Consider the following 16,771-nt stretch of genomic DNA (forward strand, 5'->3'; position numbering starts at 1 on the left):
CCTGCTGATTTTATTCCAATAACTACATGTTCAATTGACTAAAGTCACTCTGTATTTCAACCACTTCCTGTTTAATATAGTAATTCATCATATTGTGCTCAAAAATGACAATCATTAATTTTTCTCTATTTCAACAAGTCTGGGAGAAAAGTTACAAAGAAGCACTTTGGGTTTATTTTTTTAATTTATTTTTTATTTTTTGTGAGGCAGAGAAATCCTTTACTGGCACAGGAAGCAAGTGCACTCATCTCTTCAATAGTTTTAGGAATCACAAAAAATGTGGAACATGCAATAAAGAATGACTCAGGGAGAAATGGTCCCTTGGGTTATATTGGCTGTAATATTGAGGTAACCAATTGACCTTGTTCAGTAGAAATATCTTAAATGAAATGAAAAACACCCCACTAGTTATAACATCTAATTTATATATATACCATTCAAATAAAATATATATATTATTTTCTTTAATGTATAGTAAGTTTAATACATTAATGTTCACAAGATAAAAATTGTATTTTACTGAAAATGTGTGTGTGTGTGTGTATGTGTGGTGTGCTTCTTCTTTATCTCTAAGTTTGGAAGTCAGACAAGTATTCTACTTAAGAAGACTTCCTTCTGGATTTAAAACTGCAGGTTCTAGGCCCAGGAGAGACAAAGGTCAGCTGGAAGACTGCTGCAGCTTTTAAAACTTGCATGTTAAAATCTACAAACTTGAACTGTAAGACAGTGTGTTTGTGTGCGTGTGTGTGTGTGTGTGTGCGTGTGTGTGTGTGTGTGTGTGTGTGTGTGTGTTTTGTTTTGATTTAAAAAAAAGACCACAAAAATTTCTCAAAATAGATTACAGAACAAAGGAAACGGTTCATGAAAGTACAGGGATACTGTCCAGTGCTGTGGCTAATATTACAAACTGAACACTCTATTTAAATGGTATCGCACTAGCTCTACACACAGTGGACAGTGAGACCACAATCATCAACCTCACGGTAGAAACGGAGACACATGGTCCCTAAGAGACTTTTTAGTGGGCAAGGTGCTATGGTCCAATAGAATCATCTAGGAGGGAAAGCCTGGTAATGAGAGAAAGGCTGCTTACTGGTGTTTCTACTGTAGAACTCTTCCACAGATCAAACTGAAAAGTGACTCCCTGTGTGACAGTGCTTAGAGCCTACGGTGCATACATCTCACCTAACATCTGGCCAACAGATTTCAGTATAACAGATTAGAAACGCATATCTATGACAGCATGATGTAAAGCAGAACGAAAAACAAGACAGACATACATTCCATGTCCATTCACCCACATCATCATCTTTATCACATTTAGGGCTACCTTACTATGCCTTAATTTGTTTAACATATTCTGAAATATCAATGTTTAAGTCAAGACTTTTACACAATAACCCATTTATTTCAAGTCCTCTGATCAACCTTTGTTACATCTTGAGCAGCTGCCATAAATATAGCCTACTTCGTCTTGGGACTGTTACTCTAATTTTTAATTTGTGCATTGATTAAGCCAATGAAAGTGACATTATTTAGTGACAGCTACATATTTACTATTAATCAAAATCAATGTTATCAAGTATTAATTAAGCACATAGTCTTCTCCTTGGTGTAAATTGTGTACCTTCCACCTTTCTCCAGTCACCTTGCCAATACCTACCTTGCCTAGGCTTTCTTTCTATGACTGCAAAAGTTCTAAATGCTGACGGGTAACATTTATGTTAAATATACTTAATGTAGACAACAAAATTTCAAGTAAAATGAATGGTATCTACATCTATTAGACCACAAGGTATCAACACCTAGACTTGTTTCTATAAATTATAAAGACATGTACATTCTTAAATAGTGAATACCTATGGTATTGAGCCTTTCCACACAAGCAGCTTACACAGGAAGGTAAGTGGTCAGTGCCTGTTACATTGCAGTGCTCTCTTGATTCCCTCTTCTGTGGTTGTTGCTTTGTCCTGATGTCCACAGACAACTGTGTGAGTTCTTATGCTTTGTCTATGGTCTGTGAGCTGAATGAGGGAACACTGGTGGTTAAGGCTTGATCTGTGATAGAGCATTATCCTTGAATCTGGTGCCATTTCCAGACAACAGTAGGAACATCTCAGCCATCGTGAGTCTTCGGGCTCTGTTTTAATAACTTTCTATTCCAAGGTGAATGCAGAGTGAGGGTAGTCTTTTAAAATCCCAAGACTCTCTGATGAATGGGACTTTGCTTCACTGCAGTAAAGCCTACTCAGCGCCCCACCCACCACAAAATGATGGGGCTGTCTGCTCTGCACAGTAGGAATTCTGAGATTCAGAGGTCTTTCTCCTTGTCCATCAGAGCTATCAGAAGGCAGGCCGCCATCAGGGTTCTCCTCGCCGGAGCTCTGCCTGTAGAGCCCGGCAGTGAGTCTCCTCTGTTGCTGCAGCTTCTCAGAACCGGCCTGGACACACAGGAGCTCCATCTGCTTCGCCAGCCCTTTTTCAGCCTGCTGTGAACCGAGACTTACAAGCTCGTGGTTCTGGCCTGCTGTTAGCACAGAGTCCTGGAAGTCCGGAAATCCATCCTCTATTTTAATTCTCTTTGGAGATAATTCATCTCTTTCACCATATTTTAACCTGTTGATCCTGTAAGTGTACTTGTAGGTAACTTCTCGAGAAATCTGCCTGGCCAGGGCAAAAAGCTCATCTCTTCTTGTCAGCAGGGCATTGTCCTTCACACATGGCTGCCTCATTAACAGCAAACTCATGCAATGTAAGGTGTTTACCATTCTTTCTTTTGGAGTCAAATCACCCAGAGATGGCGCTGTACTTTCTTATCTCCTCCTCTTTGTGTGGGTCTTCATCTTTCATCTCAAACATGTGACTGATCATTTTGGCCAACTTCTTATTGTTCTTCAGCATCTCTTTCATTTCATTCGAGTCACTTTTGGGCAGCATGGAGGCCATCCTCTCCATACACTCTGCCTCAGAGAGTGGAGCAGCAGCGGCAGCCAGGACTTCACTGTTTTCCTTTCGAGAGGCGGGGGAGCCCAGGTCTGCTTTCATTGGCATGGTGTCCTTGCCAGAGTCTGGATTCGCTGACATTCTGCAGTGCTAAACTTCCTACCTCTGACTTGCCCTGACCTGAGCTCTGCACGCAGGTGGTGTTGGCACACTTAGGGATTTTTAAATGTGGCTCTAATGAGCTTCTATTCCTTTCATAACTATTGCAGGCTATCCCCAGCCATGTTGGCAATCCCTCTGGTAATTTATAGATGGGTATGCTACTGACAGGAAGTGAAAGTCAATGGCTGATTGAAAAGGCCAAGGTTTGTAACCCAGTCTCTCAAAGCCTTCTGAAGCCTTCTAACATGAAGGGGCTTGCTTGCCATGCCCAAGACTGCCATTATTTCCAAAAAATTCTCTTCTCTAGCTTCACACAGTTGGGGGACACCATCACCACCTCGTTGGATAAAGGCATCAAAGTAAGAAAGCCGGTTGCCTTTCTGCAATATTCTATACAGCTGCAGCTTCCCCAGGGTTCTAGGTAAGGCTGTGGCGATTACCATGGATGGGCTGAATGCGGCTTGTGGCTGCAGCACGCTCCTGATGCGGCTGAATCATCGAGGAGCCGGGAACACAGTGGGGCGTGCTCCGCTTGGGTGGAGGCTCTGGCTGAGGCTGGCAGCAGTGGCCCGGAGCTCCCACCCTAGGCCTCTCCTGCCACCTTATTATTTTTTTTTTTTTAACAATTTGTGTGTGTGTGTGTGTGTGTGTGTGTGTGTGTGTGTGTGTGTGCAGAAGGAATGTATAAATACATAATCGATTAGTTCAACAGGTGCTATTGGTTGGAGAACCTGCTAGGTGCTGGACAGTTTTTTAAAATTATTTTACTTGATATTTTCTTCATTTACATTTCAAATGCTATCCTGAAGGTCCCCTATACCTTCTCCCCGCCCTGCTCCCCTACCCATTCACTCCCACTTCTTGGCCCTGGCGTTCCCCTATACTAGGGCATAAAAAGTTTGCAAGACCAAGGGGCCTCTCTTCCTAATGATGGCTGACTAGGCCATCTTCTGCTATATATGCAGCTGGAGACACGAGCTCTGGGGGTACTGATTAGTTCATATTGTTGTTTCACCTATAGGGTTGCAGACCCCTTCAGCTCCTTGGGTACTTTCTCTAGCTCCTCCATTGGGGGCCCTGTGTTCTATCCTACAGAAGACTGTGAGCATCCACTTCTGTATTTGCCAGGCACTGGCAAAACCTCACAAGAGATAGCTATATCATTGTCCTTTCAGCAAAATCTTGCTGGCATATGCAATAATGTCTGCGTTTGGTGGCTGATTATGGGATGGAATCCCGGGTGGGGCAGTCTCTGGATGGTCCATCCTTTCATCTTAGCTCCAAACTTTGTCTCGGTAACTTCTTTCATGGGTATTTTATTCCCTATTTTGGGGAGGAATGAAGTATCCACGTGTTGGTCTTCCTTCTTCTTGGTTTTCTTGTTTTTTGGAGATTGTATCTTGAGTATTCTAGGTTTCTGGGCTAATATCCACTTATCAGTGAGTGCATATCAAGTGAGTTCTTTTGTGATTGGGTTACCTCACTCAGGATGATATCCTCCAGATACACCCATTTGCCTAAGAATTTCATAAGTTCATTGTTTTTAATAGCTGAGTAGTACTCCATTGTGTAAATGTTCTACATTTTCTGTATCCATTCCTCTGTTGAGGGACATCTGGGTTCTTTCCAGCTTCTGGCTATTATAAATAGGGCNGCTATGAACATAGTGGAGCATATGTCCTTATTACCTGTTGGAATATCTTCTGGGTATATGCCCAGAAGAGGTATTGCTGGATCTGCCGGTAGTACTATGGCTGGACAGTTTTTGACAGTAGAGGTACAACAAATAAAATAGGCAAAATCATCCCTACTCTAATTGGTGTTACCTTTTTTCGGGAAGCAGGATGTCTACGTATATAACATTTGTGCATGAGACCAAGTAATATCCTCCAGAGAAGGATAAAATTGGGGGAAAGAAAAGCATGTCATATGAGGCATACTTTAAAAACCAAGAAGGAAAATATGTGTGCAGTACTTTCCCAGGTTGAAGCAGCTGATGATCCAAAAACCTTTAGCAGGAGCACATTAAGTACTGTTAGGGTTAAGGATGGCTTGAGTTGAATCAACAAGGGGTTACGAATCAGAAGAAAACCATAAAGGCACCGGGGGCCAGGACTAGCAAGGTTCCTGGCTTTGGCTTCCTCTCCTTGCTGTGGGAACACTGGAGAGTCCTGAGTAGAAGGACAAGCTATCTTGCCTTTATTTCTGCGAGATCACCCTGACTGCTGAGTGTAAGTGGCAGAGTAGGGTCAGGAGACCCATCAGGAGGCTGCCATAAGAATCCGTACAAGAGCTACAGGTGACACTGGATGGTGTAGCCCTGAAGAGCCAAGGGATCATGTAGAACTGGAAATTCAATGAAGCACTGAATGTCTGTGAGAGATCAACTTATTTCAAAGCTCATTACCTGAGAATGGAAATGAGTTGCCTACCTTCTTATCGGGAGAATATGAAGGAGGATTAGATTTGGAGATGATGAAGGGTTCCATTTGTATGCCTTAGACTATCTTAGGCATCTAGATCATGTAAGAAAAGCTAATGCTTAAACAACAGGATAAGCAGCTACCATCAAAACGGAGGGTAAATGGAGAGGCACCACTGCATAAACGACCTTCAAAACCATGACTGTAGATGACACCAAGTGAGGAGAAGGAAAGAAAGGAAGACCTGTGTTAACACTTTCACCAATGCAATCCACATCTGAGTTTGATTTGAGCTTGATTTTCCCCAGTGGCTGTGAGGTTCAAGTTAGAGCTCGCTTGCGTGGATATGTTTATGTTAACACATACCGGACATTTTTATGTTTGAATAGTGAAGATCTAATCAGTCTGAAATGGAGACACAGTAAATGGTTAAGCTCATCTCATCATTGTTTCTATCTCAAAGTTTTCTTCTAGCCCTAAGGATTATGTGCAGGTGAGATGCAAACCACTGCATTTTGTGTTTTGAGATTATTGTTATTTTGAGACATCCATCAAGTTCTGGTTTCCTCAGTTAGTTCTAGATTGCCCTGCCTTCTTCCATTTGGCTGCCTGGTTCATTGGCTTAGTCACGGTCTTGTGTCTGCCGAGATTTTTCCTGTGATTAATACAAGGCTGCTTGAACAAGGAAATCTTTTTTTTTATTAGAACAGATAATTAATATAATCCTAGAATTGGCAGTAGTCATTCCATTGCCGCACACCAGAAACATTGCAGGAGGAGAGAACTCAGCCTTTCTAAAGTAGCAGAGTAAGATAGGAGCAAGACAGCATAGTGATGTCACAGTATTCTTTAAGAACACTAGATCCAGCTAGACCTGAAGTTGTTAAGGGTTCTTCATGCCTTCTTCACTCCCCTACCTCTTCCCTCCTCCCTCTCTTCCTCATTTCTGTTCCTTCCCTCCAATTCCATCTTCCTTTTTCTCTCTCCTCTCTTTTTTTCTCTCTTCTCTTTATTCCTTCATTCATTTTGTTCTCTCTTTTTACTTAGACTTTTTGGAATTGACTATTTTTAGCTGGAATGGTTCTAATTACTTCTATGGCAGCTGATCCTTCAGATGGGAGCAGGAAGATGCACATGTGAGAGCACATTCACGTGTGTGTTTCACATGCTTGTACTTTCTTCATGTCTCATATATGGTAACAGTAGGAACTTTCTGAATGTTTTTCTGTAGCACATAGGCTATTCATGTAGAACCAGTTCTACGTGACTTGCACTGCCAGCCAAGACTGGAATAGGGATCCCTAGTGATTGAGAGCAATGTGAGTCCATTCTTTCTTCTCTCCAAAATTAGCATGGATGACACATCAAGGAGATAAATAAGAACCCTTTTCCTCTGCTGGTAGGGAGTGTAGATTAGTTCATTCACAATGAAAACTAGCCTGGTGGTTCCTCAGAAAATGAAAAAGAGAGGGCCTATTCACACCACTCTGGAAGTATACATTAGAGACTGTAAGTCAGCCTACCACAGAGATGTCTGACCACCTATGTCCATTGCTGCACCGTCAACTATGTCATATGGAACTAGCTGAAGTGTCCATCAGTAGTGGTATGGATAAAGAAAATGTGGTGATATGCAAAGTTGAGGGGTTGTGGGGGGGGGGAGTGAGTTGGGGGTAGGAGAGGCGACCCTCCAGAATTTGCCAGAGACCTGGGAGGTGGGAGACTCTCAGGACTCAAAGGGACAGATCTTAGATGAAATACCCTACAGTAGGGAGAGCTTACCTCCAGCAGGCAGACAGGGCATCAAATGAGGGAGAGGGGGGCTCATCCCACAGTCACCCATAATTTTTCCTATATGAAAGAATTACAGGGATAGAAATGGAGCCTGAGGAAAAGAAGGTCTAGTGACAGGCCCAAAGTGGGATCCAGCTCAAGGGGAGGTCCCAAGGCCGGACACTATTACTGAGGTTATGGAGCACTCACAAAAAGGAACCTATCATGACTGCACTCTGGAAGATCCAACAAGCTGCTGAAAGAGTCAGATGCAGATATTTGCACCCAACCAATGAACAGAAGCAGCTGACCCCTGTTGTTGAATTAGGGAAGGCTGAAAAAAGCTGAGGAGAAGGGTTATCCTGTAGGAGGACCAGCAGTCTCAATTAATCTGGACTCCCAAGATCTCTCAAACACTGGGTCACTAAACAGGCAGCATACACCATTTGATATGAGGCCCCCAACACACATACAGTAGAGGACTTCTGGGTCTGTGTTTATTCAGAGGTACCTATCCCTCAAGAGACTGGAGGCCCCAGGGAGTTTAAGGGTCAGGTGGGATGGAAGGTGGGGACATCCACATGGAGACAGGGGGTGGGGAAAAGGCATGGGATGTGGAACAGTTGGAGGGTGGACAGGGCTGGGGGAATAAAATATGGAGTGTAAAAAATAAATTAGTTAATTTAAGAAAGTAAAATAAAAGTATGTCATTTTAGGAAAATAGATGTAATGAAGGCAATCATGCTTAAATAATCCAGTCTCACATGGAAACAAGACATATTTTTCTCTCATTTGTAGGATCTGTGACATGAAGAAAAGGATATTAAATTAAAAGGGGACAACTGGGAAGAATGAGAGTAGGAAGGGACTAAGAAAAACCAATAAGAGTAAATATGATCTAAGTGCACATCTACTTATGAAAATAGGATAAACCTTTAGCTCTGAAACCTACACTTCAAGGTCTAATGAAAAATCACACGAATACTGAAATCATAAAGAAGAATACAAAATAGAGACGACAGGGAAAGAGTCCAGAGTTGTGTTATAGACAGAATAGGTCACTCTAAGGCAGTCATTTTCAAATGACACAAGGCCAAAGACAGTACGTGAGTCTCAAGTGGTCTAGGCAAAGAGTAGAGGAGGAGGAAGTATTAGGAAAAATACTTGTGAATGAATTCCTGGTAACTTCCAAAAGGCTGGTGTGAGTGGAACAGAGTGAGGTGGGCCATGATGAATCACGAAAGGACTCTAGAAGAGTACAGAAGCTTGTGACCACATACAACAGGAGCTTCAGGTGTTCGGCTGTGTAAACAATGTAAGACACCCAGGAAACACAGGGAGCTGCAGGGGCTATTGTCAGTATATAACCTCCAGGGTCAGGGTTTGCAAAAGATATAAGAGGATTGGAGAGGGGTCAGTCTTGGTCATTTGTTCCTACAATATGCCTTCCACTAAAGGTGGAGAATGAGCAGCAGCTGCCCAATCCATTCCTACTTCTGCAGCAGTGTTAAAGGAGATGACCTTTCATAAAAGCCCACACTGGCAGTCCTGAAACTGTAGGGAGAGCAGGGGGAGAGAAGCACAGATTGCTGGAAGTTTCCAGTGACTTCCATTTGGCATTACCTTCAGACTATGATTCATTATGACCATCACAGGAAACCTGAAAGTTGAGCTAAGTACAAAGTTGAAACGGTTTCCTGATATGTCACAGATGACACATAAATTTTGAGAAAATCATGTTTATAGTGGCTCTTACTACCACCTGGTTCAGAGTACCATCCAACACCAGTCTCCACAATTATCTCAGCTTTCTTGCTTCTTTTGCCATCCACCTCTAAGCTGAGCATGCATAATGTGAGAAAAACAACCCAAAGAAGAAAAAGTTCCATGGCATTTGAGTCTGGCGTGTGCTAGGCATGAAATCACCAGAGAGAAGGGGGTATTTCGTTGGGACACTCAACACTCGACTGTGGTGAACTGAGGGTTTCAATAGCCATCAAGTTACATTTGCTGTTAAAGACAAAGGAAAAAAGAAAGGGGAATAGAATTCAAATGTTGTGCTCACAGATCGCATACCCACTGTGCTGAGAGCCGTGGCCAGTGATCACCTCATGAACACATGGAGCAGTAGTATATTTGTTAGTGTATTTTAGAATAACTACATTTCAGGGTATCTCTCTAAGTGACTCATTTTTTGTAAACCTCTGTTGATAAATTATATTTATAAATGTCAATCCTGACATCTAAATAAATATCAGTAGTCAAATTACCATCTCTGGCATTTAGACTAGTGTTCTAAGAACAATTTTCACCTGGCTGATATTTGAATATTTGGTTGGTGTGATTTTGTTCTTGTATATTCATTTTATTTTCAGAATAAGTAGAAATGTCCACGGGATACACTTAAAGAAGTTATCTTCTTTTCTTGACCCATGTCCGGAAAGACTTCAGGGGAAAAAAAATAGTAGTGTTTGAGAGAAAGCTGGGATAAACTGGAAATGCCAACCTTGGCAGTTAGGGCTTTAAAGGCAGAGAGGCCTCCGCTGTGGTTCCAGCTAGCAGCCATGTAGACTGCCAGATGGCCAGCTTTCCTGGGACAGGACCGATTGCTACTTCTATGGTGGCTCTTTTGTTATGCTTTTAGTGTTGGCATGACTCTAGAGGAATATCCAAAACAGGACTAGAGGTTGACACATAAGTGACCTTAGGATGTGCTGAACCGGGAGATTGGTAGATGACATCCTTTAACCGGAGAAGTCATGAAGGAGGGTAGTGTTAGGTGGTAAAGGTGGAGTTTTCAAGAGCAAGACTGAGACTAACTGAGATGGGGGCCATAGCCACATGGTGTCAGAGAAAGGGACATAAACAGTCTCTCCTATGACATCACTGAGAAGTATGTGATGGGTGCTATAATGAAAGTAATTACGGGTGTCTATGCTGGCACTGTGTAACTTTTCAATAGCACTATTAACAATATACAACGTATTGCTCAAAATTCTCCAAGTAAACAGAATCACAAAAGAGAAATTTATTTTAAGGAACTGTCTTACAGGATTATAGAAGTGGTACAATCCAAACTCTATGTAATGAATGAGCCATTAGGCTGTAGCAGAAGGAAGAAGCTGTCTGCTATGAAAATTCTTGCTTGTGGCAGGTTCTCTGTAGTAAGGGCTGCCACTGACAGGACTATGTGAGGTTTATTGACAACATGGAAAGTTGCCTGCGTCATTAAACATCATTCATTTAAATGTTACTACCATTCAGAAGACGTCCTTGGCAGATAAAACATTTGCAACCGAGCTTGCCAACCTGAGTTCAATCCATGGAACCCTCATAGAAGAAGAAAGAGAACCCACTTCACTAAGTCATTATCAAATCTCCACACATACAGCCACATACTCTCACCTACCCATCCTCTCACACAATCAATATGTAGATAAATAATTACATTTAATTTTCAAAATTAAAAAACGCAGAGAATTTTCTATAATAATGCTTGATCAAATATCTGTGCACCATCATATAGCCAATTTGACATATAAAATTAACCATCACAACCTCCAAAGGCTGAGCTAGGGAAAACATAGTATTTTGAATTATTTTTCCATATTTTAGTATAGCTAGTTCTACTGTTAGTGGTGGGGGCATAAGGTACTGGGTGCTTAACAAACATGCAAATGAAGGAATGATAAAGTCTATGAGACCAACTGCTTGAGTATGTATTATCTGCCATTCTAGTTATTTCTATCCTAGCCAGGAGGTTTGTGCTAACATAATCTCATATTAAGCTGCTCTGCATGTCTAACTCGAGTCCCTTCACCGTCTCAGGCATAAATTAGACATATTCAGAAACTGGTCACAAAGCCTTCAGATTGCAGATTGCCATTGAGACAGTGGTGGCAAGCACCATCGAATGGTGGTTTTCCATGGCCTGTAGAGGAGCTCCCATCCTGGTGAGAATCACTGAAGAACAGTCTTAGGAGTTTCAGCTGCTTCTTCTTCCATGAACCTTTACAGCACTTTCAGAGAAAGGGAAATGGTGTGTTTTCCTGACAGGCAAAGCTTGTGAAGTTATTATTCATACCTGTACCTGGTCCACAGGTAATTTGTGTCCCTGGAATGTAAGATCTACCAGTGTGGGAGCATTCATGGAGCCCATAGTGATAAAAAAATAAGTACTAGATTGCAGCCAATTGGATCGCCAGGCACTGGGAGGTAGACATGGGAGGAAATTTGTTAGACAGTGGTCATGAGTGGCAAGGTTAATGATAGGAAAATCTGCTTCCAACTGTGTCTGCACGCGTAGGCATGAAAAGCCAGCCCACGCTTAATTTTCTATTATGCTTTAGATGTCCCATCATTTTGTATGAACATGAATACTAAGGTCTAAATGGTGTCATTTACCCACTTACATTCCAGAAAGTGTGGGGCTCACATGTATGCCCTGTTATTTATTATTTTTAATTTTCACTTACTTTTTCATGAGAATGCTTGTGTATGCATGTTCACATGCATGTAGGGACATGTGAATATGTGCATGTACATATATGTATATATGGAGACCAGAGACCTAGGCAGTGGTGGTGTATGCCTTTAATCCCAGCACTTGGGAGGCAGAGGCAGGTGGATTTCCGAGTTTGAGGCCAGCCTGCTCTACAGAATGAGTTCCAGGACAGCCAGAGCTGAGAAACCCTGTCTCAAAAAGCAAGCAAACAACCAAAAACTATGGAAAAAACTTGGCAATTTGGGTAACATGGTGAGCCAGCTTGCATTGAGAATGTTTCCTTCTAAGAACCAAGATTATAATATCAATTATTGTCAGGCCACTGAGCTAGTTTTTATCTCTGTTGTTGTGATAAAAACTGACCAAGAGCAGCTTTGGGGAAGAAAGGGTTCCCTCGATGAGGTATTGTACCAAGAAAGTATAATGAGGTATTGTACTTCCATGGTACAATACCTCATTGAGGGAATTCAAGGTGGTAAACACAGAGGAAGTTGCTTGCTGGCTCACTCTGGTCCTTCAGCTCACTCATTGGCTCATGCTTAGCTAGCTATTTTTATACAGTCCAGGTCCACCTGCCTAGGAATGGTGCTGCCCACAGTGGACTGGGTCTTCTCACATTAAACTATCAGTCCAGACAACCTTTTAGAGACCTGACAATCTCATCTGAGCAATTCCTCACTTGAGACTCTTTCAGATGACTGGTTTGTTCTGTCAGCTTGACAGCAGAAGATTAAGCCAATTAGGACCGTCAGCATGCCCATTGGGTATTTATAAGTATGCTGGAAAGCCAAATCCTGGTCTTCACGCTTTCCAAGGCAAGAGTTTTGCCCAAGTGTGCTATCCTTCCTGCCCCATACATGCTTTCTCTGCCTGATGCAGCCATAATACATAGCTGTTGGGAATTGTTCCTGCTGCTATAGGACGGGATCTGTGAAGATGGCAGGAAAGAAGTAAAACAATGTGTGCCAAGGGAAAATCTTCCCATTTGGAGCAGGAAACGTGAAAGACTGTAGGCCAAGATAAAGCAGTTTGGAACACTGCCAAACCTTTGAAACCACAGGAAGGAAGTAGAGGCAGTACCCGGGCCCAGAAGAGCATCTTGACTCCTAAGAATATCTCATTCGAAAAACACTCTGGAGCATGTGTAGTTCTCATCTCTCCAGGTCATAATGTTACCAGGAGAGCTGTCAAGGAAACAGACATCCATACCACAGAGAAGAAAGCAGCTGGAAGCAAGACTTCAGATGGCAGTCCTGGGGAATGGAAAGCAATGAAGCTAATGAAGAAGGAAGATGGATAGGTGCTTTACTGCAGAATTTGGAGAAAGATGGCGAGGCAGTGTTTATTTCCTGATCAGACTAAAGTGACAGAATTTTGGGCCAATGATAAAAACGGGGGTCATTAGAACATGTTCAGTAGATATAGAACAGCTCAACAACACCGTTACAAAGGAAAATCTTTGGTGGGGCCAGATATGCCAGGATTTGGGTGTATATATCACCTACATCCTGACCCTGTAGATGGGAGCCAGAAAAGCATACACCTCACTGTGAGGGAATGAGGATAGATCTCAGAGGTTCATTAATATGTAGTTGGATAAATTAAGGCGAATGTGTATTCAAAGGAGGTGACAAGCTTATATAGGTATATGGAACACTAAGTGGATTTCTTTCAAAGCTCAATACAGAATTAGCCAGCTCCTTTGCAGAAGCTGGGTCCCCTCTTTCTCTCAACCAGGGCTCTAACCAACATGCTGTCAGTCAAATTCCCTGCATCAAAATATAACTAGACCTTAAATCATTTTTGTTTGTTTTATCCTTTTTGAGGTAGTAGAGCTGTAGAGGATTGCACTCAAAGTCCAGTGTGTGCAAGGTAAGCACTCTTTCAGTGGGTTATATCCCCTGTTATTCTGATTTTACAATGAGAGCCATCACCCTTGGAGTAATTGTTTTGTCTGTTGTGTACCTGTATTCCCCAGTGAAGCCTGCCACCAAGGCCCTGCTCCAAAATCTCAGCAGGTAGCTGTTGTGGACCACTCTCCAGTAAACTCCCATACCTTCTTTTTGCGGACCACTCCCTAGTAAACTCCCATACCTTCTTTTTGCGGGCCACTCTCTAGTAAACTCCCATACCTTCTTTTTGCGGACCACTCCCTAGTAAACTCCCATACCTTCTTTTGCTGCTTTCTTCTGTAAAAGTTCTTTTTACCCCTGACAACTTTATGCCTCTCAAGTTGTCACATTTTTGTAGTTAAAAAAAAAAATGTGAATATTTTCCAAGGATTTTTCCAGGAGCTAGCACATGCCCAGCGAGAGCATGTAGTCAAGGAACAGCTCTTGAAGAAATGAATGAAGAATTAGCTGATTTTCTCATGACCTCAGTGTATAGAGTTGTGCTTGGACCCTTTGTTCATGCTGTGTGTATTGCATGTTTTCTCCTCTTCTTGGTGCCCTTCGGAGGTCATGCTACACTGCTGTAGCAGCGTCAGCAGCTATCTGTCCCCTCTGCTCTTCATGCCATTAGAGCTGGAACCTCTGATTTTTGTCACCTTTTTGCTCTAAATCCTGAGTAACTTCCATATGCAGAAAAGCAACCTGTCCAGCATCCAAGCTTTGTGGTCCCCAACCCCTCACTTTTAGTGAGTTGTGCTATCCCTTACTACAGGCACCCACCTGCATCCAAGTTCTTGACCTTTGTTGGTGTGTCCTCAATATGACATTGCTGCTTTTGTTAGGATGCATTTTCAGAAGCAGAGAATTAGTGTCTTTAGCAGGGTTCTTTCCAGCTTCTTTTCAGTTACTCATCTCCTAGACACATCTTTATTCAACCCAGAGAAGTGATGATGGCCCCACAGTCCCCATTTCGTCTGTCACCCAACCCTTTCTGAACTTCTTTCTTTGTTCTCTTAGTCTTTATGTCAGTTTATAACTTGGCATTATTTCTGATTTCAAATTGTTTGTCTTTGAATTTCTCCAGACTCACTCTCTCTTGGCCATCTCCATCTCTATTTCTTCATTCTTTTGTACTGAGGACCATTTCGGAACTGTCAGAGTTCCTTGATATTGGTTCTCTGTTCTTCCCTTGATATTCTTCTTTCTCACCTGTGCTTTCTTTGCACACCCATGGCTTTGTTAATCATTTGCAAAGAGATGTCACTCAAGTTGAGAGTCATTCTGGTCAGTTTTGTGAAGGATGGACAGATATTTTCTACGGTTTCTCCCAAGACTCAACTTGACCTTCTATTCTACCTGCTATGTATTCAACCTACCACTTCCCAACCTCTTCCTAGAGTTCTTCCCTAGAACTGCTTTCCTTCTTATCTTGTCTGTCTTTCTCTCATTCTCTCTCTCTCTCTCTCTCTCTCTCTCTCTCTCTCTCTCTCTCTCTCTCTCTCTCTCTCTCTCTCTCTCTCTCTCTCTCTCTCTATCTCTCTCTCTTCCTTCTTTCCAGTTCCACCCTTCAGAAGCACTCAGGCTATCAACATTAATTTCCAGGGTTTTCAGAATCCTTTACTGAGCTGTTCTCCAGGCCTCTACTCTCTATCCATTTCAAGTAGCCAGCTGTTATCTTTCTAAAATGAAAATCTGACCAAGGAATTCTCTTGTGCATTGTGTTCATCAGTTCTAAACTCACTGGCTTAATCGAGAGAATTCTTGGACACTTATCTCAACCTTTACCTCCTCTGCTCAGCTATAGCTTGCAGATTGTACCTGGCTTGAATTGGTGAATACATAAGTAAGGGCTTGACGGAGGGTGTGACTGATTAACTCAGGTACAAATATAGCCATGTTCCATTAGCTGCATCTTATCAGAATGTGGCTGCTTATTTTATTTTGTGTTATCATTGATTGTCGAGACCGGCCTTGACCAGCAAGAACAATGCGACCCCTGAGATCCTTCTCAACAGCACTTTATTCAGGAATGCCTTTCATGATGTTACAGGGGCCCCTAATGAACTAGCAAGGCCACCCTATATACTCGAGTGTTCACTGCCCGGGTGCTCTGTGCCTTACTGTTGCCACGGGATAGGCTAAAGCAGGAATCACTTCATTAACATAAGGCTGGGCAAAGAGTACTTGTGCTGAGTCATTATTGTATAGGACTGGGCATGTCTGTCCTAAGGTGGCAAGTGAGTTGTTTACCAGATGGACAGCAGAAGTCAGCGCCATCTTGTAATGGCGGATGGTACAGTGCGCTACAATTGATGAGGTCAAATGTTTTCTTAGCCTGAAGAAACTCAAAGTTCATCAGCAGATATGCACCTGGCCCTTTCTCCTTAAGCTATGCTGGCCATGAAGTGTTCTCCACAATACTATGCATGTGATCGTATGCACTAGAACATATGTATGGCTTCAGAAGTTTATTCAGTCACACAAAATGTTAATTCAGAACAATGTGAGTTATACATGCTAAAGAATTTGGAAATGTATGCTGAAAACTCATCCTCTAAGGTTTGAATTTCCCAATCGTGAGTCATGAAGCCCATACAGTAGCTCTTGTTCTTTTACTTGAAAGAAGTGGTTACACCCATGGCCCCATGATCTTCCACTTGGAATGGAAAATACTTGAATTTTATCCTGTTTTATTATGAGTAAAGGGCTTAAACTGTGATGGCAGCAAGTGGTTTTGAAAGTCAAAATAATTTCTTTGGGGTTCAGCAGATCTTATTACAGAAACCTGTGAAGATATAAATTTATCCTGCTGGTGTCTATAACTATATTGAGTCATCCCCAGAGGTTTCTTGTTAGGTTACTTGACTTAAAGTTATCTCTGACTAATTATGAGTAACAGAACCTCGAAAAGAGAATGTTCAGGATTGAATTTTCAAAATACTGAGATGGGGAGACACAATCAGACATCTTTTACCATCTATTGGTTAAAAGTGTTTTGGGGGAAGTTATTCTTATAGTCCTTGTATGTTGCTGTTTATTTTGCTTTGCAGTGTGTGTGTGTGTGTGTGTGTGTG

The 16,771-nt window shown here is 42.2% G+C and overlaps 1 pseudogene; it reads right to left on the reverse strand.

The window, feature by feature from the left end:
• Positions 1-1,910: 1,910 nt before the first annotated feature.
• LOC110319657 lies at positions 1,911-3,548 on the reverse strand (annotated as a pseudogene).
• Between the last annotated feature and the right edge of the window lie 13,223 nt (positions 3,549-16,771).

The sequence above is a fragment of the Mus pahari genome, chromosome 3 (genome assembly GCF_900095145.1).
Source record: "Mus pahari chromosome 3, PAHARI_EIJ_v1.1, whole genome shotgun sequence".
In the NCBI taxonomy this organism is placed as follows: domain Eukaryota; kingdom Metazoa; phylum Chordata; class Mammalia; order Rodentia; family Muridae; genus Mus; species Mus pahari.